This window comes from Hyla sarda, chromosome 3 (assembly GCF_029499605.1).
Source record: "Hyla sarda isolate aHylSar1 chromosome 3, aHylSar1.hap1, whole genome shotgun sequence".
In the NCBI taxonomy this organism is placed as follows: domain Eukaryota; kingdom Metazoa; phylum Chordata; class Amphibia; order Anura; family Hylidae; genus Hyla; species Hyla sarda.
This window is the reverse complement of record NC_079191.1, coordinates 182319114-182339929: the sequence shown is the minus strand read 5'-3', so window position 1 is coordinate 182339929 and position 20816 is coordinate 182319114. Positions and strand designations below refer to the sequence as shown.

Below are 20816 nucleotides of genomic sequence, written 5' to 3'. Positions count from 1 at the left end.
TTGGGGAAACAATGTTTTTGTTAGGTTTTTTTAATTATAGGACAAAGGGGCAACATAACAAAAAGTGAAAAGTTTCCGAATGCATTATACAGAGTGCTGTGTAAATAGTATTTGAAACAGTTACTGTATATCTACAGATTGGGTTCTGCTTTTAGGGTGGTATTTTGCAGCATATTTTGCTGCTGCGTATTCTTCTACCCATTGAAGTCAATGAGTAGCAAAATATGCAGCAAAATATGTCACATGTGACCCTACCCTTGAAATAAAAACAGAATAACAATACATTTGATGAACATAAATACTCAGTTTTCATTTCAACTATGTGCATGAAGTCACAGCCCTTTTAGCTATATATTCACCTAACATATTGAGATTCTGCCAGGCTCGATTCCAGTCCTTACTAAGAGGATATTAAACAATTCACTGACTTCACTGCCCTGCCACAGTATCTGTCAAAATATGTCCACAGTTAGAAACAGCAGAGAGGAGCAGAACAAAAGTGGATGACACAATAAAACAGAAATGTCCCTCAGATACACTTTGCCCTTCATGTAAGAAAAGCAAAGCCTTGGTAAATCTTACTTTGCCTCAGTAAGAGTCTTTCTATTTGATATTTTTGTGTAACAGTAAAAAGGAAAATGTAGGAAAAGAGTTAGTCTGACTATAAAGCTATACATGACCAGTTGAGTGTAACATTAACGTGCAGATGAAGGTCACCGTAGGCATTAAATAAGAATTCCTATCTCAAAATGTAAAGCCATATTAGTAGGATATGCCATCACTATGATCAGCCCTGGTACAACCTCAGGGACACCCATGAATCTTGTTACATGCTGTATACACCAGAATCTGGCAGAATGGGTATATGGCTATGCCAATTTTTTTCAGTAGGCCAAACTTTCTACTAGTGACTACATTTAGCCCATTTCTGAGCATATACTGTAATATTGGGGGACCCCAGAGTGCAGACAAATTGCAGTATATGTGTGAAAATGGACTGAATGTAGTCACTAGTGGACTATGCTTGATCCATTGTAGCGGTTGGGCACTGCTAGGGAGTGCAGCAGTATATGTTGGCATACTGATAGGCCAATATACAGCAAAGGTAGGGAAAAAACAAATTTGTCAATAGCCTAGCAAAAAAAGGGCCCACAGAGCTGATGCATTGCTGTAGCCCCGCCACTATCTTCCCTGCCCAGTGGCACTACAAAACATCTGGTTCTGAGCGGACTGCAGTGCATATCTGTTTATGCAAAGGGGCCACATCACTATATTGTGGGTCAGTCATTCCCAGAATAGCTTGGGGGCCCAAATTAATAAAAGGGACATCACAGTTAAGTACTGCTAATACCAGAGCCATGCCCATTCACTCCAATGGTGTGAGCATAGTCCACTAGTTTAGCTCATTCTGACCATATACTGTATGCCCAAGATTAATAGAAGAATGTTGACACTTCAGTGACTCTTTTTATTACTTTTAGAATTTACAATAGCGTCTCTTTCTCTCCAGAGGTCCTGCACGTCCATGGATTACATGTAAAACTATTTGATTCCAACAGAGACTGTGAAAACCTTGGCCCTCATTTACTAAGCTAAAACCTACTAGTTTTTCAGCTTATGCCACGATATTTTGGCATATAGTGTCTGCGACATGACGCCGACAGTGTGCACCAGAATAATCTGATAAACACGACATTACATAGTAAAAAGCCGAAAAAGGGGCATAAAAGGTGTGTGGCCGGTCAGAAAAAGGTTGTGGCCTCACAACCGGACCTGTTTACTATTGAATTCACAGAACATCCTGGAAATAAATGGCTGGAAATATTCACCAAGAAAAAGCTGGTCGAAAACGTTCCTAACCTGTGAGGGTACGTTCACACGTGCGGATTTTCCCAGCGTATTTAGCTGCAGATCCGCTGGTGAAGGCCCCGCTCTATGCTGGCTTAATATGTGCCTGCTGGTAGAGGCAATACGCCGCTACGAGCAGACACAGTGCAGCGACGTGCGTGGTGTACTCGCACAACGTGGCCGCTCTCCCTGCTCTGAGCTAGGCAGAGAGCACCCGCGATGTGCAAGTATACTGCGACTCGCACATTGCAGTGTGCCTGCTGGTAGCGGCGTATTGCCACTACCAGCAGGCACATGTAAAGCCAGCATAGAGCGCCACAGCCGCCACGCCCCATAGAATTGCATTGAGGGTGCATGGTATAATGTCACAAGGGGCGTGGCTGTGACATAAAGACCCCCGCAGCCTGCACCGAGAATTCGGACAAAATGTTCAGAAGGCTGGGGCAGTGGAGTACCCCTTTAAGCACTTTACTAACAAGAAAGCTAGAATGGATTTACTTTCTCCCCATTAATTTTAATGGGACTGTCATGCTGCCACCTTAAACTGGATAGAAAAGAGCAACCTGTTATGATATTCTGACCAAAGCAGTGGGAACATGTCTGAAAATACACATCTGTGCGAACACAGCCTTATACTCAGCTTTATGGAATACTCTTGTACATATGCAAAATGTATGATAGCACATCATCGATAGTATGGAAAATTTTTATTACTGACAAAATAGTACACAGATTATACATAATTCCAGAAAAGATTATTATAACTCTACCCTGTCTGTAATCCCTGTACTTTTCTTTCCTGTTCAACTGTGAATTCCACAAACTACTGCTGCTGGTTATCTGTGCATTGAACATATCCAGTTATATACAGATTAAGGTTGGTTTCACATAGCATCAAAAAGGGTGCAGATTTTATTAATGTTTGCATTTTCAGAAATTTTTTCTATAATTGGGAAAAAATGGGCACAACAAAAATTTGGCCTAAATTATGGCTGAAAATGCGAGTGTAAATAAAATATACACTATTTTTTTATGCTGTGTGAACCCAACCTAACTTTTTTCCATGGTTTTTAATTTTTTACTAACTTGCTGCAAAGCATCGCATGTTCTGTAAATCACACTTAAAGTCATGTGTCACAAGTAGAGATGAGCGAACGTACAGTAAATTCGATTCGTCACGAACTTCTCGGCTCGGCAGTTGATGACTTTTCCTGCATAAATTAGTTCAGCTTTCAGGTGCTCCAGTGGGCTGGAAAAGGTGGATATAGTCCTAGGAAAGAGTCTCCTAGGACTGTATCCATCTTTTCCAGCCCACGGGAGCATCTGAAAGCTGAACTAATTAATGCAGGAAAAGTCATCAACTGCCGAGCCGAGAAGTTTGTGACGAATCGAATTTACTGTAAGTTCGCTCATGTCTAGTCACAAGTATCTTTACATTTTTTGTACAGCAAGAAACTGTAATATACCAGAATACTATTACTGAAACAGTGTAGGGCAGTGGTCTTCAACCTGCGGACCTCCAGATGTTGCTAAACTACAACTCCCAGCATGCCCGGACAGCCGTTGGCTGTCCGGGCAAGCTGGGAGTTGTAGTTTTGCAACATCTGGAGGTCCGCAGGTTGAAGACCACTGGTGTAGGGCATATCCAAGCCTTTAATAAACAGTAAAACACATAAATAGTAAATATGCATTGAAATTGCTGAAACAAGTCTTAAAAAAATACATATAAATAAAAAGATGTGTTATTAACGCAAACGTGAAGGTGTTTCTTAATTTATGGGGTGTTGAGATCAAGACTGAGCTTTCGGTAAATCAAAGTAACACCGTAATCCATATGTTTCATTACTAGCCATAGTGGATAGGAAAAACTATTTCTCATATGCATACAGTAAAATATCTTTGAGAAGATCATCAAAAATTGCACAAATTCCCACTATGCATAATGTATGGAGGACTGAAAATCAGTCACACTAAATCTGTTCTGGATAAGGGGGGTGGTCTTCTAGAAGTGGAGGTTTGGAAAGGCTTCACTGTATATTGGGAAGAGAAAAAAAAAAAGCTGCAGCATGGTATACTTGTTATCCTAAAGCCTGCTGTGAGAACTGGAGGCAGGGATTCCCTCATGCCAAATGCTTTATGAAAATGATAAGACATTTTCAGATTTGGTATGTGTTACCTGAATATTGTGCTATGTCAAGCACTATGTATATTTAAATATATTTAAAGCATCATTGTCATTTACTTTTGACATGTTGCACAGATATGTACAAATTTTAAATTGCACCGAGTCTCACTCCTGAGACCAACTGCGATTGCAAGTTACAGCAGAGTAAAGTGCACAGCAGCATGCGCCTGACCCTGGCTGTCATTCAGATCTGACCCATTTACTGCAGAAGCCTCTATGCAGAACTGTGAGACTTTGGAAGGTCTGCGGCACTGGTGCTGCTTGAAACATGTCCCCCCACTGTGTTTGTGTTTATGTTTAAAGGCAACCAGGCATCAACAATGTTATATATGGTAAAATCATCATCCTTTCCATGCCTGGGAAGTGTTTCTGCTGACAAGGATGGTGTATATATTAACTTTGAAAGGTGCCCCCGCCTGCCCGTAAGCAGTCCCCTTCTAGTCCTGTTTGCTCTGGCTGTAATCATGTCCCCTCAGCGTCATTGACAGCCTGGGCATGGCTCACATCATCGCTCTGCTCCATGTGCTTAGGGAGCAGAAGGGTGATACCCACGCTGAGTTCATATGATTACAGCCGGAGCTGAAAAGACTAGAAAAAAATGGCTCCTGCCCGGGAGACTACTTACGACCAGGTGGGGGACACCTTTCAAACTTCAAATCCGCACCATCGCTGCCGGCAGTAATGTCTCCCGGACATTACATAATATATGGTAAAAAGTGATGTCAAGTTCCCTTTAAACACAAAAATATTTTATAGATTGAAGGATAAAAACGTATACATTGAAGGGGTACTCCACTTCCCCAGCGTACGGAACATTTTGTTCCGAACGCTGGTTGCGGGCCATGATGTCACGAGTCCCGCAGCCCACACTCAGCGTTCGGAACAGTAGAGTACCCCTTTAAAAGAAAAGGTAAAAGGGATTCTGTTGTATGCCATAAATCAGAAACAGTTTCCTATTGATTTACTTTATTTTTTAGAAAACGCACTGCAACGTACATGCTTTTTTGCTGTGGTCGACTAAGCTTTTGTATATTGCAAAATGAAATATAACAAAATGGAAACCGTGAAATGAAAACACAAAACGCAGTGTGAACCTGTCCTAAGTAGTCAAGTACCTGAAAGGGCCCTCATTTATATTTTTGGTATGATGCTCTTTGCTGTCTAATACGTGTTACTATGTTGTGGCGAGGGTGTAGCATACTTTCTAAATCCATGCATGTAAGACTGTACAAAATAAGGGCATTATTCTATACAATCGAAAGCTTCTCCAATAAAATACATCTACACTACCTCCATTTCATCGTATTCCCTTTCCTTTAGTTCATAGCTGACTTGTTGAGAATATTTACTGGACTAAAAAAGTGAAGTAATCCGAAAATATTGAGCAGATGCAAGTAACCCATCTGTTTGCCTTCTCTCTATAAAGTTGCCAACCATTAGAATTAATGGTCTCTCATGACCAAAATATTAGTTCATTATTACATGGTACCAATGTGTAACCATACTGTCCTCATGGTATGCCCACCCAATTAGAGGCTGCAGACATCCCAAGGTTGCAAACACTGCAATATGCGGTCCAATATGGAGAAGCTGTGTAGCTACATGTATGCCAAAACAACAGAAATATGGGCTGCACAATAAAGATGTCAGACCGTTCCCTGCTTTAAACACCTGTAATTGTGTCTATACCTCAAGCATTTTGCATATAGATTGGAATTGGATGGTTTAGCAGAGAATTAAAAGTCTCTGAAGTAAATCACTAGAGAATTTCTAAAAGATTTGGCTAAATCAGTCCACGGCTCTGGGAAATAGAGCAAAACAAATCACAGCGTCACACAAGACTAGTGCAGCTCTCACCGCCTTCTATTACAACTTCATATTTACTGACTTCACAGACAACAGGTCGAAGAAATGCCCAGAAATAGAATTCACAGAGACGGCCTCTAAACACATGGAAGATTTAAGCTTATGATCAGTACATCCACCACTAATATACAGTAATCTAGAAGACAGATCCATTAACATTATACAAGGGTAGTATTTTATCTGATCTCTGGGTAGGTGTAATATTGGATAAGGAAAACAAAATGATTTTTTGTTCACACATTTATCTATTATGGCTTAAAGGGGTACTCTTAAATCAACTGGTGCCAGAAAGTTAAACAGATTTGTAAATTACTTCTATTAAAAAATCTTAATCCTTCCAGTACGTATTAGCTGCTGAATACTATAGAGGAAATTCTTTTCTTTTTGGAACACATAGCTCTCTGCTGACATCATGACACCGGTGCTCTCTGCTGACATCTCTGTCCATTTTAGGAACTGTCCAGAGCAGCATATGTTTTCTTGGGGGATTTTCTCCTACTCTGGACAGTTCCTAAAATGGACAGAGGTGTCAGCAGAGAGCACTGTGCTCATGATGTCAGCAGAAAGCTCTGTGCTACAAAAAGAAAATAATTTCCTCTGTAGTATTCAGCAGCTAATAAGTTCTGGAAGGATTAAGATTTTTTAATAGAAGTAATTTACAAATCTGTTTAACCTTCTGGCACCAGTTGATTAAAAAAAAAGTTTTCCCACCAGAGTACCCCTTTAAGGTCTTAAAAATGAAAATACCATTAATGTAGTAATATTGAGTAGATTAAAGCAGCTCAAATGTTGCATTTCACTGGATGGTTTAACCCTGTGGCTGCAGTTTTTCTTTTTTTATTTATGTTTTTTGGAAAACTGCCACAGCAGGAAAGAGAAGTATACTATATGTCCTTCCTTTATATTTCCCATTCCTTTTGAATCCTCTGCAGCCTCTATAGGTTTTTTTTTATGTGCCTATTATACATTTTACGTAGTTTGATCCTATTAACATAAATGGCAGGAACCACAACTGCAGCAGCAATTGTATTGTAATTGTAGTGTACTGTATTTAAAGTGCTACTGTCTTAGTCCTGAAAGCCCATCAGATTGTTAGTTATAGCTGGGCAGACTGCGCTTCAAACCCTAGCTTGTCGAGCAGTCTGACTGATTCTGGGCTGTGTACTCATAAAGCTTAGAGCAGCTGTCTCATGTAAACACCAGTGTACCTACAGCACTATGTCCACAGTGCTGAGTGTAACTTCCCCTCTTCTCTCCCTTTAGCTTGTCAGCAGCAGCAACAAGAACAGCTCAGTGCTTAGTGTAACTTTTATCTTTATGTGATCCTGTTGCTGTTTCTTTCCTTTTGGTTCATATAGCACCTTCTAGACCAAGTGCAATAGCCCCCTTCTCCCTCCACATACCGCCTAGTACTGTATTTGTGGAAATCAGCAACTCAGCAAAGTGCCAGCCTATTAAGTCTAGTGCACTTTCTCCAGCGCTATGTAATGGCATACAGTATAGGCTTTCACTGGCCAGAGAAGTAAGGAAAAGGAAGTACATGTATATCTACTACTGGCAAACAACTCAGCTCTAGTTTCATTCCTTGAAATTTGGAGAATAAGAAATAGCTGTGCACCATGGAGGGGGATCTAAGGGGCTCAACAACAGTAACCAGTAGGGGCATGTTAAAGCATCATTAACAATTAAGGGTGAAGTATATGGCAGCGCGTTTCACTCTCCAGCTTGATGCTAAATGTATTTTATTACAAGAGATAGGCTCCATTAGAGTCTATGACACCAGTCTCCTGCACTGAGTGCTGGGCCAGAGAGTTTCTTCCCCTCTCTGGACCATATATCACGATCAGAAAGGGTCTTAGTACTCAGACCCAAAATGATCTAGACTTTGCAACATGTCCATTTAACTAACTAACAGCAGATTAGAAGAATCCAACTCATGTGTACATAAGGAGTAGCACTATTTCTGTCCATTATATAACTTGGCACTTTCTCAGAAGATTTCTGGTCTACCGGCTTCATCTCCCAGAGCTGGTGGGCAGAACTTTATGTCCATACACTGCGCACACACACTTACCCAGATCAGGGGAGCCTACACTTCTATGTCTCCATACACAGACTATACAAAAACAGCAATCAGCAGTCTAAACTGTGCATAAAGCCCTGAAGTGAGAACTATTACTTACAAACGTATCTCTGCTGAAAAGAGAAGAAACCTGATAACAGGAGAAATAAGCTGCAGTATATTGTCTAATAAGATATATTACAAACTATATTTCATTTGTTTGTACTATTGATCTATATAAAATGTGTTGAAATGACAATGCTGTACCAATGCACCCTCATTATCCCTCTCTGCTGCACCGGTTTTGGGTAACATACATTTTTATGAATATACTAATGGAATTTGATGCACAGGGCTCTACCTTACCCCTAGATGCACTGATCTGCCCATCGGCTGTTGTAATAGGGCCTCTCTTTTACAAAATATATTAACACTGTAGTCATCAGTGTGCAAGGTGAATGAATCTTACAAATTCATAGTTTGGCTTTGTGCAAAGAAACAAAAAAGCAAAAAGAGTCTCTCATAGGGCAGTACGTCCAGACAGGGGATGCAGTTAAAGAACCTCAGATTCGAAAATGGGTAACTTCTCACCTTGTTCAGCTATGTGTAAACCACACAACTTATTCAGGCCTTGAAATAATCAACAGTGCAGCCTATGCAGGCTTTAGAAGGATCAGCAGTGCAGCCTTCTTGGGATCAGAAGCAGGATACCCAACCAATTAGAAGTACAATCATGGGATCAGAAAGAAGACCTGGATACTTGGAGCAGACCACTCTTTGGAAATCAGAACGTTGTAAAAGTAATCCAACATTTTTGTATATACCAATATATCCTAACACGTTTCAAGGCTCTGTGGACTCTTAATCAGATGGATATCCCAATAAATGTCTGATAAAACGGTCACAGCGCCTAGAAATGCGTTATGATATATTGGTGTATCATACTTTTACACCCATCTGATCTCCAGAGAGTGGTCTATGCCTATTATCCTGGTCTTCTCTTTGCTTGTACAAATGAACATAGACTGGAATAGGCAAAGCTTTTTAATTTTTTTTGTTAGATATTTACAAACTAAAATAGCAGTCGTAAATAACATTAACCTGTACTACAACCACTACAAGTCATCACTACAAATGATGACTTAATTCTGTGCTTCATGTGATGACATCAAATCGTACAGAATCTAAATGTCTTTTAATTTGTATAAGAAATATATTCTGCATAGTGTGCTCATCTATATATATATATATATATATATATATATATATATATATATATATCCAAAAGCAGTACTGTAATGTGTATTTGTGCACTGTATTCCACACTGCACAAATGTAGGGACATGGTCTCAACTGCAACATTTGCTTCCCATAGAGCTACGCCACTGAGAAATACTGACATTAATTTTCCATTAACCACAATTTAGTCGTATTGCAAATAATATTTCCAGTTAATCTCTCCTAAATGAACATAAAATATGTTAAATAATTCTTACGATCATAGCAAATGGTGGTTATATCACTATATGAGGACACTGGGACATCTTGATTCGGTTACTGAGGACTGGCTACTGGTTGGAAAATAAATGTCTTCATATCTTTTTGTAGATTAAACCAAATTACATTATAAGCATTCAGGATTACAACAGAAAGTTGATTTCTTTATCTTCCTCTATTAATTTATGATTATTATTTGCTGCAATTCATCATACTGGTTGAACAAAGAGGGATTATTTTGTGTGTGTAGTACGGAGCTTTTCAATCAGGCATGCACTTCAAGATTTTCTATAGCCCTGCATTTACTCTTCAAGGAACCATTATGTTCAAAGATACCTGGAATGACATCTTATTCTTCAAGTGAAAGATTTTTCATGAAACATGTAAAGATAGGTTTCTTGGTTGCTAGGGGAAGACATGTTTTATAATTTTCTGCAATAAATTCTCTAACTATTAGATACACTAGCTGTAGTGTATTACTGGCACATTTTTCTGCTGGCTTCATCTATATTTTTCAGTTCTCCCAGAGCTGATGCGCAGAACCTAATGTCTATTGTGTCTTCAATACACTGCACTACAGTGTCTCTGTGCATAGCCTCAACCCCTTGGGGACGGAGCCCATTATAACCCTAAGGACGGGAGCATTTTTTGCAAATCTAACCTCTATCACTATATGCATTATTAACTCTGGGATTCTTTTACTTATAAATTTGTTTCAGAGATAGTTTTTTCGTTACATACTCATTTACTACTACTTTATTTTAGTGGTAAATGTTTGTTGATACTTGCATCATTTCTTGGTGAAAAATTTGAAAATTTCAGGAAAAATTTGAAAATTTAGCATTTTTCTAACTTTGAAGCACTCTGCTTGTAAGGAAAAGGGATATGTCAAATAAATTACATATTGATTCACATATACAATATGTTAACTTTATGTTACTTTTTGAAGACATCAGAGGGCTTCAAAGTTTTGCAGCAATTTTCCAATTTTTCCCAAAAATTTCAAAATCAGAATTTTTCAGGGACTAGTTAAGTTTAGAAGTGAAATTGAGGGTCTTTATGTTGGAAATCCAAAATAATGGACTCCATTATGAAAACTGCACCCCTCAAAGTATTCAAAATGACATTCAAAAAGTTTGTTAACCCTTTAGGTTTTTCACAGGAATAGCAGCAAAATGGAGAAAAATCTAAATCTCCATTTTTTTACACTAAAATGTTATTGTAGCCCCATTTTTTTCATTTTTTACAAGGGGTAAAAGGTAAAAAGGCCCCCCCAAAACTTGTAATTCATTTTCTCTCGAGTAAGAAAATACCTCATATGTGGATGTAAAGTGCTCTGTGGGTGCAGTAGAGGGCTCAGAAGGGAAGGAGCAACGATGGCATTTTGGAGAGCAAATTTTGCTGAAATGTATTTTGGGGGGCATGTCCCATTTAGGAAGCCCCCTTGATGCCAGAACAGTAAAAAAAAAAAAAATGGCATAAAATCTTGGAAACTGCACCCCTCAAGGAACGTAACAAGGGGTACGGTGAACCTTAACCCCTTAAGGACCCAGCCCAAATATACCTTAAGGACCTGGCCATTTTTTTAACATCTGACCACTGTCACTTTAAGCATTAATAACTTTGCGATGCTTTTACCTTTCATTCTGATTCCGAGATTGTTTTTTCGTGACATATTCTACTATATGTTAGCGATAAAATTTTGTCGATACTTGTATCATTTCTTGGTGAAAAATTCCAAAATTTTATGAAAAAATTTAACATTTTGCATTTTTTTTACTTTGAAGCTCTCTGCTTATAAGGAAAATGAATATTCCAAATAAATTATATATTGATTCACATAAACAACATGTCTACTTTATGTTTGCATCATAAAGTTGACATGTTTTTACTTTTGAAAGACATCAGAGGGCTTCAAAGTTCAGCATAAATTTTAAAATTTTTCACAAAATTTTCAAAATCTGATTTTTTCAGGGACCAGTTAGGTTTTGAAGTGGATTTGAGGGGCCTTCTTATTAGAAATACCCCATAAATGACACCATTATAAAAACTGCACCCCTCAAAGAATTCAGAATGCCATTCAAAAGGTTTGTTAACCCTTTTGGTGTTTCATTTTGAAGGAGAAAATTTAAAATCTTCATTTTTTTACACTCACTTGTTCTTGTAAACTCAGTTTTTGCATTTTTACAAGGGGTAAAAAGAGAGAAATTTTCTTAAAATTTGTAACCCAATTTCTCTCGAGTGAGGAAATACCTCATATGTGTATGTAAAGTTTTCGGCGGGCGCAGTAGAGTTCTCAGAAGGGAAGGAGCGACAGTGGGATTTTGGAGAGTGAGTTTTTCTGAAATGGTTTTTGGGGGGAATGTCACATTTAGGAAGCCCCTATGGTGCCAGGACAGCAAAAAAACTAAACAAAACACATGGCATACTATTTTGGAAACTTCACCCCTCAAGGAACGTAACAAGGGGTCCAGTGAGCCTTAACACCCCACAGGTGTTTGACGACTTTACGTTAAAGTTGGATTTGTAAATAATTTTTTTTTCCACTTAAATGCTAGTTTTCCCCCAAATTTTAAATTTTTACAAGGAGTAATAGGAGAAAATGCCCCCCCAAATTTGTAAACCCATCTGTTCTGAGTGTGGAAATACCTCATATGTGCACGTCAAGTGCTCTGTGGGCGAACTACAATGCTCAGAAGAGAAAGAGTCACATTTGGATTTTGCAAAGCAAATTTTTCTGAAATGGTTTTTTGGGGGCATGTTGCATTTAGGAAGCCCCTATGGTGCCAGGACAGCAGAAAGAACCCCACATTGCATACTATTTTGGAAACTACACCCCTTAAGGCATGTAACCAGGGGTCTGCTGAGCCTTAACACCCAACAGGTGTTTGACGACTTTTTGTTAAAGTTGGATGTGCAAATGAATTTTTTCTTTTTTTTTTTTTACTAAAATGCTGGTTTTCCCCCAAATTTTACTTTTTTTTACAAGGGTTAATAGCAGAAAATTCCCCCCAAAATTTGTAACCCCATCTCTTCTGAGTATGGAGGTACCCCATAAGTTGACGTTGAAGTGCACTACGGGCGAACTACAATGCTCAGAAGAGAAGGAGTCATATTTAGCTTTTTGAGAGCAAATTATGCTCGGGGAGCATGTCGCATTTAGGAAGCCCCTATGGTGCCAGGACAGCAAAAAAAAAAAAAAAAAACATGGCATACCATTTTGGAAACTAGACCCCTTGAGGAACGTAACAAGGAATAAAGTGAGCCTTAATACCCAACAGGGGTTTCACGACTTTTGCATATGTAAAAAAAAATAAAAAATGTTTCACTAAAATTTGTAGTTCCCCCCCCCCAAATTTCACATTTTTGCAAGGGTTAATAGCAGAAAATACCCCCCAAAATTTGTAACCCCATCTCTTCTGAGTATGGAGGCACCCCATAAGTGGACGTCAAATGCACTGCAGGAGCGCTACAATGCTCAGAAGAGAAGGAGTCACATTTGCTAATTTTGCTGAAATGGGGGGGGGGGGGGGGGGGGCGGGGCATGTCGCATTTACTGCCAGAAAAGCAAAAAAATTTAATTTGTAAATACATTTCTTTTTTTGTAAATACATTTCTACATTTTTTTGGAAAAAGGACATACCTCATATCTGAGCGTAAAACGGATCTCCGGGTGCGCATTGGTCACGGAGGAACAGGAGGGCAGTCAGGGGCCTTGAGCTTCTGCCTATGGAGCCAGAACAGTGGGACCCCCCCCCCCCTCAAGGGGCATTACATGGGGTAAATAACTGGGGTACATTAAATAACTAAAATGGGGGTACAGTGGGACATGAAAGGATAAAACAGGTTATGTTCCCAGAATGATGACCCAGAGCATAGCCAAAACTAAAAAATATGCCCACCCCAAACCCTATGCTCTGAATCATCATTCTGGGAATGTCATGTGTGTGGCCGTCCCTAACCTGTTGCCTCAAATGCGCACCCCGCTCAGGTGGAGAGAGAGCGCTGCGCATTTGAGGCAACATAAAAAGTCCCCGATGATAGTGACTCAGTGACCCATAACCCAGAGAAAAAAAATACCCCCAGAGGTCTTATCTTATCTTTTTTTTTTTTTCTTTTATGAGAGTTTTTTGGGCAATTTAGTGGTTTTATGGGGTTAAAATTTGGAATGTACTCTGGACTTGGTACATTGGGGTCAAATTATGGAAAATTTAAATGAAAAGGGAAAATTTAGTACTGCATGGAAGTGTGATACTCCCTGAAGCAGATTTTAATGCAGAGGCCCGGATGATCGGGGCAAGTGTCACATTGATAGGTTATGTCCTTCCGAATCCCGGTTGTGTCCTTACGATTTTTTTCTGGGATCGTCCCTTCTTTCTAGTGCCGGGGACTTCCCCTGGAAAGTGTTGGCCTGGGACAATCCTGGCACCTATAACTTCAGTTCCTTGGGAAGTCTGGCTTGCTCTTTCCCGATCAGCAAAGATCAGGACCTTTAGGACTTCTTCTTGGAACTGAAGGTATGTCCCTGTGTTGCCAGCATTCTGGTACAGTACAAAAGAGTTGTACATGGCAGCCTATACCAAGTAGACCGCAACTTTCTTGTACCATACACCTGTTTTCCGCATGGCGTTATATGGCTTTAGTATTTGATCGGAAAGATCAACTCCCCCCATATACTGATTGTAGTCCAGAATACAATCAGGCTTGAGGACCGTTGTTGTGGTACCTCGCACAGGGACAGGTGAGCTGCCGTTACCATGAATAGTGGTCAACATAAGGACATCTCTCTTATCCTTATACTTGACCAGCAACAGGTTTTCATGGGTAAGGGCACGGGACTCACCCTTGGGCATAGGTGTCTGAACAAAATTTAGAGGCAGGCCTCTCTGATTCTTCCGCACGGTCCCACAAGCGGACGTCGATCTTGCGGCAAGGTATGTGAAGAGTGGTATAAAAGTTGTCCATGTACACGTGGTAACCCTTATCCAGCAATGGGTACATAAGTTCCAAAACAATTTTCACGCTAACACCCAGAGTGGGGGAACAATCTGGGGGTTCAATATTGGAATCTCGTCCCTCATACACCCTAAACTTGAGAGTGTACCCGGAGGTACTCTCACAAAGTTTATATAGCTTCACGCCATATCGCGCTCGCTTCGAGGGAATATACTGGCGGAAGATGAGTCTCCCCTTAAAACTGATTAGAGACTCATCTACAGAGAGCTCCCTAAGCGGTACATAGGCCTCCAAAAAATTTGGCCCCAAAGTGATCGATGACCGGCCTCACTTTGTAAAGCCGGTCATGGGCGGGATCACTTCGGGGCGGACATGCCGCATCATCTGCACAATTCAGGCATTTCCGAATGGCCTCGAACCGCTTCCGTGCCATGGCCATACTGTACAGCGGGGTCTGGTATAGGACGTCCCCGCTCCAGTACTGCCTGACACTTGGCTTTTTGACCAGGCCCATGTGCAGCACGAGGCCCCAAAATGTCCTCATTTCGGCTGCACTGACGATGTACGATTAATTGGACCTGGCCAAAAAAGAATTAGGGTGGTGGGCGATGAACTGCCAGGCGTACAGATTTGTCTGCTCCACCATGTGATTGACCAGGCTGTCACTGAAAAAATAACTGAAAAAGTCAAATTCAGTGAACCCAGCCGTGTCAATCCGTATTCCGGAGTCGCCAACAAACTGCGGAATCCGTGGCTGATAACCCTCTGGGGGTCTCCAGATAGGATCACCGGAAGGGGGCTCCGGTAAAATCGCCTCGGGGGTCGGACTCCTAGTACGAGCGGCATCACCTGTCGCACTAGTGCCAGCCACTGGGGCACTTTCGTGGGGGGGTGGCGTGGCCTCGCCTGGCGGCATCTCAGCCGCCATGCAGGGGGCTCATCATCACTGCTAGATGATGAGGAGGACGATGAAGAACACAGGAATGTTGGATCTTCATCCAGAGTTAGGAAAAAGACTCTAGCTCAGTGTTTCCGACCAGTGTGCCTACAGCTGTTGCAAAACTATAATTCCCAGCATGGCCAGACAGTCAGGGAGGCTGGGTGTGTAGTTCTGCAATATCTGGCCCTTCAGATGTTGCAGAACTACAACTTCCAGCAAGCCTGGACAGTCTGGGCATGCTTGGAGTTGTAGTTATGCAACAACTGGGGAAGAAAAGTTTGGAGACCGCTAAGTAGTAGTCTCCAAACTGTAGCCCTCAAGTTGTTCACCGCTCGTGTTCACCGCTCAAGATCTGGCAGTTGTGCCTAATCGCAGCATGCTGAGTCTATGAAATTTTTTAAGCAAAAATGCCATAGTTTTAGCATTCTCAAAGGGAAGTAAGGATGCATAACATTTGTACTAGTTACTATTTCTATACACATTGCTTGTTCACTTATCCCCCTGCTGGGCTGAGCTCTATGCGCCAGCTCAACAAGGAAAGAGTTAACTTACACTGCTGGACAGTGTAGGTTAACCTCTTGTGTGGTATACAATATACACAGCTATCTATAGATAGCTGTCTATAGTGTATACAGAAGATGAGGTCCCCTGTCCCAGATAGGTCCATGTAGCTCCACCACCTAGTGATGATTTCATCAAGGGCGGAGCTACATACCCATTTGTATAATGTGAACAAACCCTTCTGGCAGTGTCTTCCCAGACAGGGAGACTCCAGCTGTTACTAAACTACAACTCCCAGCATGCCTGGACAGTCTGGAAAGACTGTGTGGGAAGATATTGCATTATAGGCGCTTTCTCCAGCGGAGAGCGCCAAAAATGTACTTGCTCCTTTTTTGTTGTTTTTTCTACTTGTTTAAGATCTGTGTATGCAGAGGATTATGGCAGATTTGTTGGACTATGGCGAATAACTGCATTTTTTTTCCTTTTAATAAAATAGCTAATGAGGGCTGAGGGGGGGGGTGTGTGTTTTTTTTCTTAAATAAAATAATTTTTCCAATGTATTGTTGTTGTTTTTTTTTAATTTAATGTCCAGGCTTAGTAGTGGAAGCTGTCTTATAGGAGGAGTCCATTACTAAGCCAGGGCTTAGCGTTAGCCCCAAAAACAGCTAGCGCTAACCCAATACCCACCACCACAGGGGTATTGGGAAAAGCCGGTCCAGATTGTAAAAAATGGCACTCCTTGGCCTAGGCGGTAACAGACTGCCATTATTTAGGCTGGGGAGGGCCAGTAACAATGGTCGTCACCAACCCTGGTAATGTCAGGTTGTAGCTGCTTGGTTGGTATCTGGCTGAGAATGAAATATGTACTTTTTTTTCATAAAGAAGTACATTTAAAAAAATGAATGATGATCTAGAGATCGCTCATGTGACCCTGTCTGCATGACACTCACGTTTTGTACTGGGTTATTTAAGCAAACATTACTCTACAAGTTTGGCACTTGTGTACAGTGGGAGTTGGCCCATGTAATAGGCGTGTCAGCCACCATATATAGTTTAACCCTATGTAGTTGTTTAAGCCTCCTACTGACCATACCAGCAACTATATACTACTGTAAGGCCCCTTGCACACTATGTAATTTTCGCCCGGGGATTCTGCTGCTACTGTGCACAATGCTGATTTCCAGGGGCAAGAGTTTAAATTCTGGACTCTGCCTAAAGAATGAAAAAGTTAATTATTTTAGCAGAATACCATGTGGAACTGCATTTGCTTCAAAGGGGACAGCGCAAGTCCAATTCATTACAGCAGTGCCTGCTACACACAGAATGTCCAAGCGGTATGTCTCTGAGCAGATATTCCATAGTGTGCAAGGGGCCTAAGAGACCAAAGAATTAGTACTACACTGTACATACTTTGAACACTCAGAAAATTGAAGCACCTAAATATGCTACTTGCCCATTAAAAATTTGTGAAATTATCTCTTAAAAAGTACTGGATTATTAAAACAAACATTTGGCCCAACATACCTCCGTATTTGCCACTGAATAAAACTAGAATATCAATTGTTATAGATTTTAGGCAACATTCTTCTCTTTTACCATCTGATAAAGGCCAATAACTATGGAATTTGTATCTTATAACCAATATCAGTCAAATCAGTGGGTGCTATTGTGCAATTACCCCAAACTTTACCATGTGGTCATGACTCCTTAAAAGAGAACTGTGGTGAAATATTTTTCATTTCCCCTGTGCCCGGGCTGTAAAAGCTAAAAAACATACTTTAACTGACCTTCCTACGTTCCCTGGTACTGGTCTTCTTCCTGCTTCCTGGGCATGGTGACTCATACTGCACTCAGCGTATCGCCGGCCGCAGCAATGTCCCACCTCGGCCGGTGATAGGCTGAACACACTGTCATGTAAGGAGCCCAGTTCATTACAGTGAAAAATGGTTCCCCCAAATGAAGGCGCTTCTCCTGGTGATGGGATAAGGTTCTTTTAATGCAAAGTGTTTTGACCCTGAATTAGGATCCTCATCAGGCCTCATGAAAATCCTAGTTCAGGGTCGAAATGCTCTTTAAAAGAACCTTATCCAATCACCGGGAGAAGCACCTTCATTTGGAGGAACCATTTTTCACTGTTCTGCACAGTACCTCTCTGGACTGGCTGACGTCATCCCCGGGTGTTCCCCCTGGCCGCTAACCCAAACCTCTCTCTCTCCAGATGCTACTGTAGGTGTTGTGCCCTAAGCAAACCTCAGCGATCCTCACTAGGGGCACACCCTGTTGTGTTTTTTCTTCCTTGTGAAAATATCTGTTTATTACCGGAGTCCTTCTTTAAAGTCCTTTTAGCCCAAAAGTACCATGGTCATGTTACAAATTCAAGCACTGAACAGAGATGCATCTCAGTAGAAAACAAGCTTGGAAACACATGAGATGCAAATCAGGAGAAATAGGCAGCTGGAAGTGCTTATGATGGTCTCTGGTTAAGTTACTTTGACTGCACAAATTTAAAAGTGCAGAACTCTGGTTAGAATATTTATTGATGTGCAAAAAAATAGATTATTGGAATGACACATTGTAAATGCGGGTTACCAATGTTTGTTTTACTATAAGAATTTTCCACAACATTCGCACAAATCTCATAATCAAATCTGGCAAGGAAATCTCTCCTGCACCGAGGCAACTCCGCTGTTTATTACAGAATAAATCACATGGAACACACTGAAAAATTATTATTGGCATTTCACTAACCTTGTAAAAAATGACCATTTTATCCAGCAGTGCTATGAAATGTTGCATCTGCTCAAGATGGTTACATGGTTACACATTTTATGTAACATATGTTAAGGATATTAATGGTAAATTTATTTGCCCTCGCATAAATATGCAATATTCTGATATAAAGCAGCCACGCAACTTTTGTTGCTCTCTTGTCACCTCTATCGCACCCTGATCAAGGCCCAAACTCTTCCCTATGGTGACCAACAATAAAAAGAACATTATTTGTTCATGTATTTGGGAAGTACTGTTATTTACCCTATGCTGCATTTCTGTATCTACTTCAATACAAGTATCAGTCAACCAGGATTCATAAGAAGACACCAGCATTATAAACTATCAGTGCCAGCATCAGAATATCTTTGCCCCCGATGTTTGGGGGTACAGTTGCAAAAAAGTTTGAGAATTACTGGGCTAGGAGGTACAAAGGGTGAAAGTAAATTTGCATGGAACTTACGCGCAAGGGTACCCGCGGACAAAATAAGTCATAAATTTTTTTTTTTCATAATGGCGTGTGCTTACCTTTATACTAATGCAATACTTAATCCCCTTGTGCAATTATTCTCCTCCCTCTGATCCCCTTTTGCCAATATTCCCCCTCCATCTTAATCCCCTTGTGCCATTATTATCTGATATGGCAAATGGGGATCATAGGGAGGGGGGAATAATGACACAAGGGGATAAAGATGAAGGGGGAATAATGGCACAAGGGGATTCAAATGAAGGGGGGGATACTGGCTCAAGGGGATTAAGATGGAGTGGGGGGGGGTAGGGATAATGGCAAAAGGGGAACAGAGGGAGGTGGGAATAATGGCACAAGGAGATAAAGATGGAGGGGGAATGATGGCACAGGGGATTAAGATGGGGGGGGATAAGCATTACCCCCCCCCCCCTCCATCTTAATCCCCCTGTGCCATTATTCCCCCCTCCCTCTGATCCCCTTTTGCCATTATCCCTCCCCCTCCATCTTAATGCCCTTGAGCTATTATTTCTCTCCCCCCCCCTCCCCCCTCTGATCCCCCTGGGCTTATATATACACATTATATATATATATATTTATATATATATATATATATATATATATATATATATACACACACAAATATACAATAACATCCCTCCCTCCCATACACTTAGTTCTTACTTTACCCAGCCTGTTCGGGGGTATATGGTGGTCCAAGAGTCTGGTTCCCAGAGTCCCATTCGGTGGGGCCACACAGAAGGGTGACTTCCTCCTGCACTGTGCGGCACCTTCATGCAATATCAGGGAATGTCACACGTGTGTCTGGCAACCACGCAGCTCCTTTAAAGTAGCCGCGGCCGAAGCTGCGGCCGCGTACTTTACAGAGAGCTGCTACGGCCATTCCCCACTCTGCACTGACAAATACTGACCAATGCATGGCCAGTATGTGTCAGTGCATTGCGTACCCCCGCACAACCGGTGGCGTACCCCTAGGAGTACGCGTACCACTGGTTGAGAACCCCTGTCCTAGCCTGTCTCCGGATATGTTGTTGTCTGCAAGCGGAAATTCAGAAGGTTGAATGGGAGTGCGGAATCCCATAGAAGTGTATGGGCTTTAATTTGAGGCAGAATTCCACTTGCGGAATTCCCGCAGTGTGAATAGACCCTCATTGTATATGTGAATATCCAATAAAAACAGAATTGATAAAAAAAAATATATATATATATATCTATGCCCCAAATGATGAAGGCCTCTATAATTGTTTATATTATATTCACAAACCTCAACTTTTTACCCTAATGCATACGTCTGGCAGGTATTTAAGGAAGAATCGGTGAACCACTGATTTTTAAAGCATAGCTGTTGTTTTAAGAAACTTTTGACATATTAAACATGTTTTCTTTTATAGGTCATGGAGACATGTCAACAATTTTCAACAGTGTAGCTGTAGGTACTGAGACCCTCACCAATTGCTAAAACAAATGAGAAAAAGAACTCGTCAAGTTTTTTTTTTTTTTTAGGCCATGATAGCAATTTGAATTAAAACAATTACACACTGCAATGAAGGGTCCCATGCTGGGAGCCATGTTTGCCTACTGCTATTTCAATTTCTACTTACAATTTAAAGGGTAGGGTGGTGGCATCCAACAGGTGAGTGTGAGACTCTTATTTGCATGAGCCATTAACAGCATTAGCACCTGCCCTACCACAATGGCAGCCCTA

General features: G+C 41.0%; 1 protein-coding gene across 8 annotated transcripts in view; it reads right to left on the bottom strand.

The window, feature by feature from the left end:
- DLGAP2 (DLG associated protein 2) overlaps nt 1-20816 on the bottom strand; it is a 1068027-nt gene that overhangs the window by 505493 nt on the left and 541718 nt on the right. Inside the window, exon 1 of one of the 8 annotated variants that reach the window (XM_056565695.1) lies at nt 20713-20731. The exons of the other annotated variants lie outside the window; for them this stretch is intronic. The gene's annotated coding sequence lies outside the window, so the exon portion shown is untranslated. Of the gene's footprint in view, nt 1-20712; nt 20732-20816 lie in introns of those variants that run through there. 8 annotated transcript variants of the gene reach the window in all.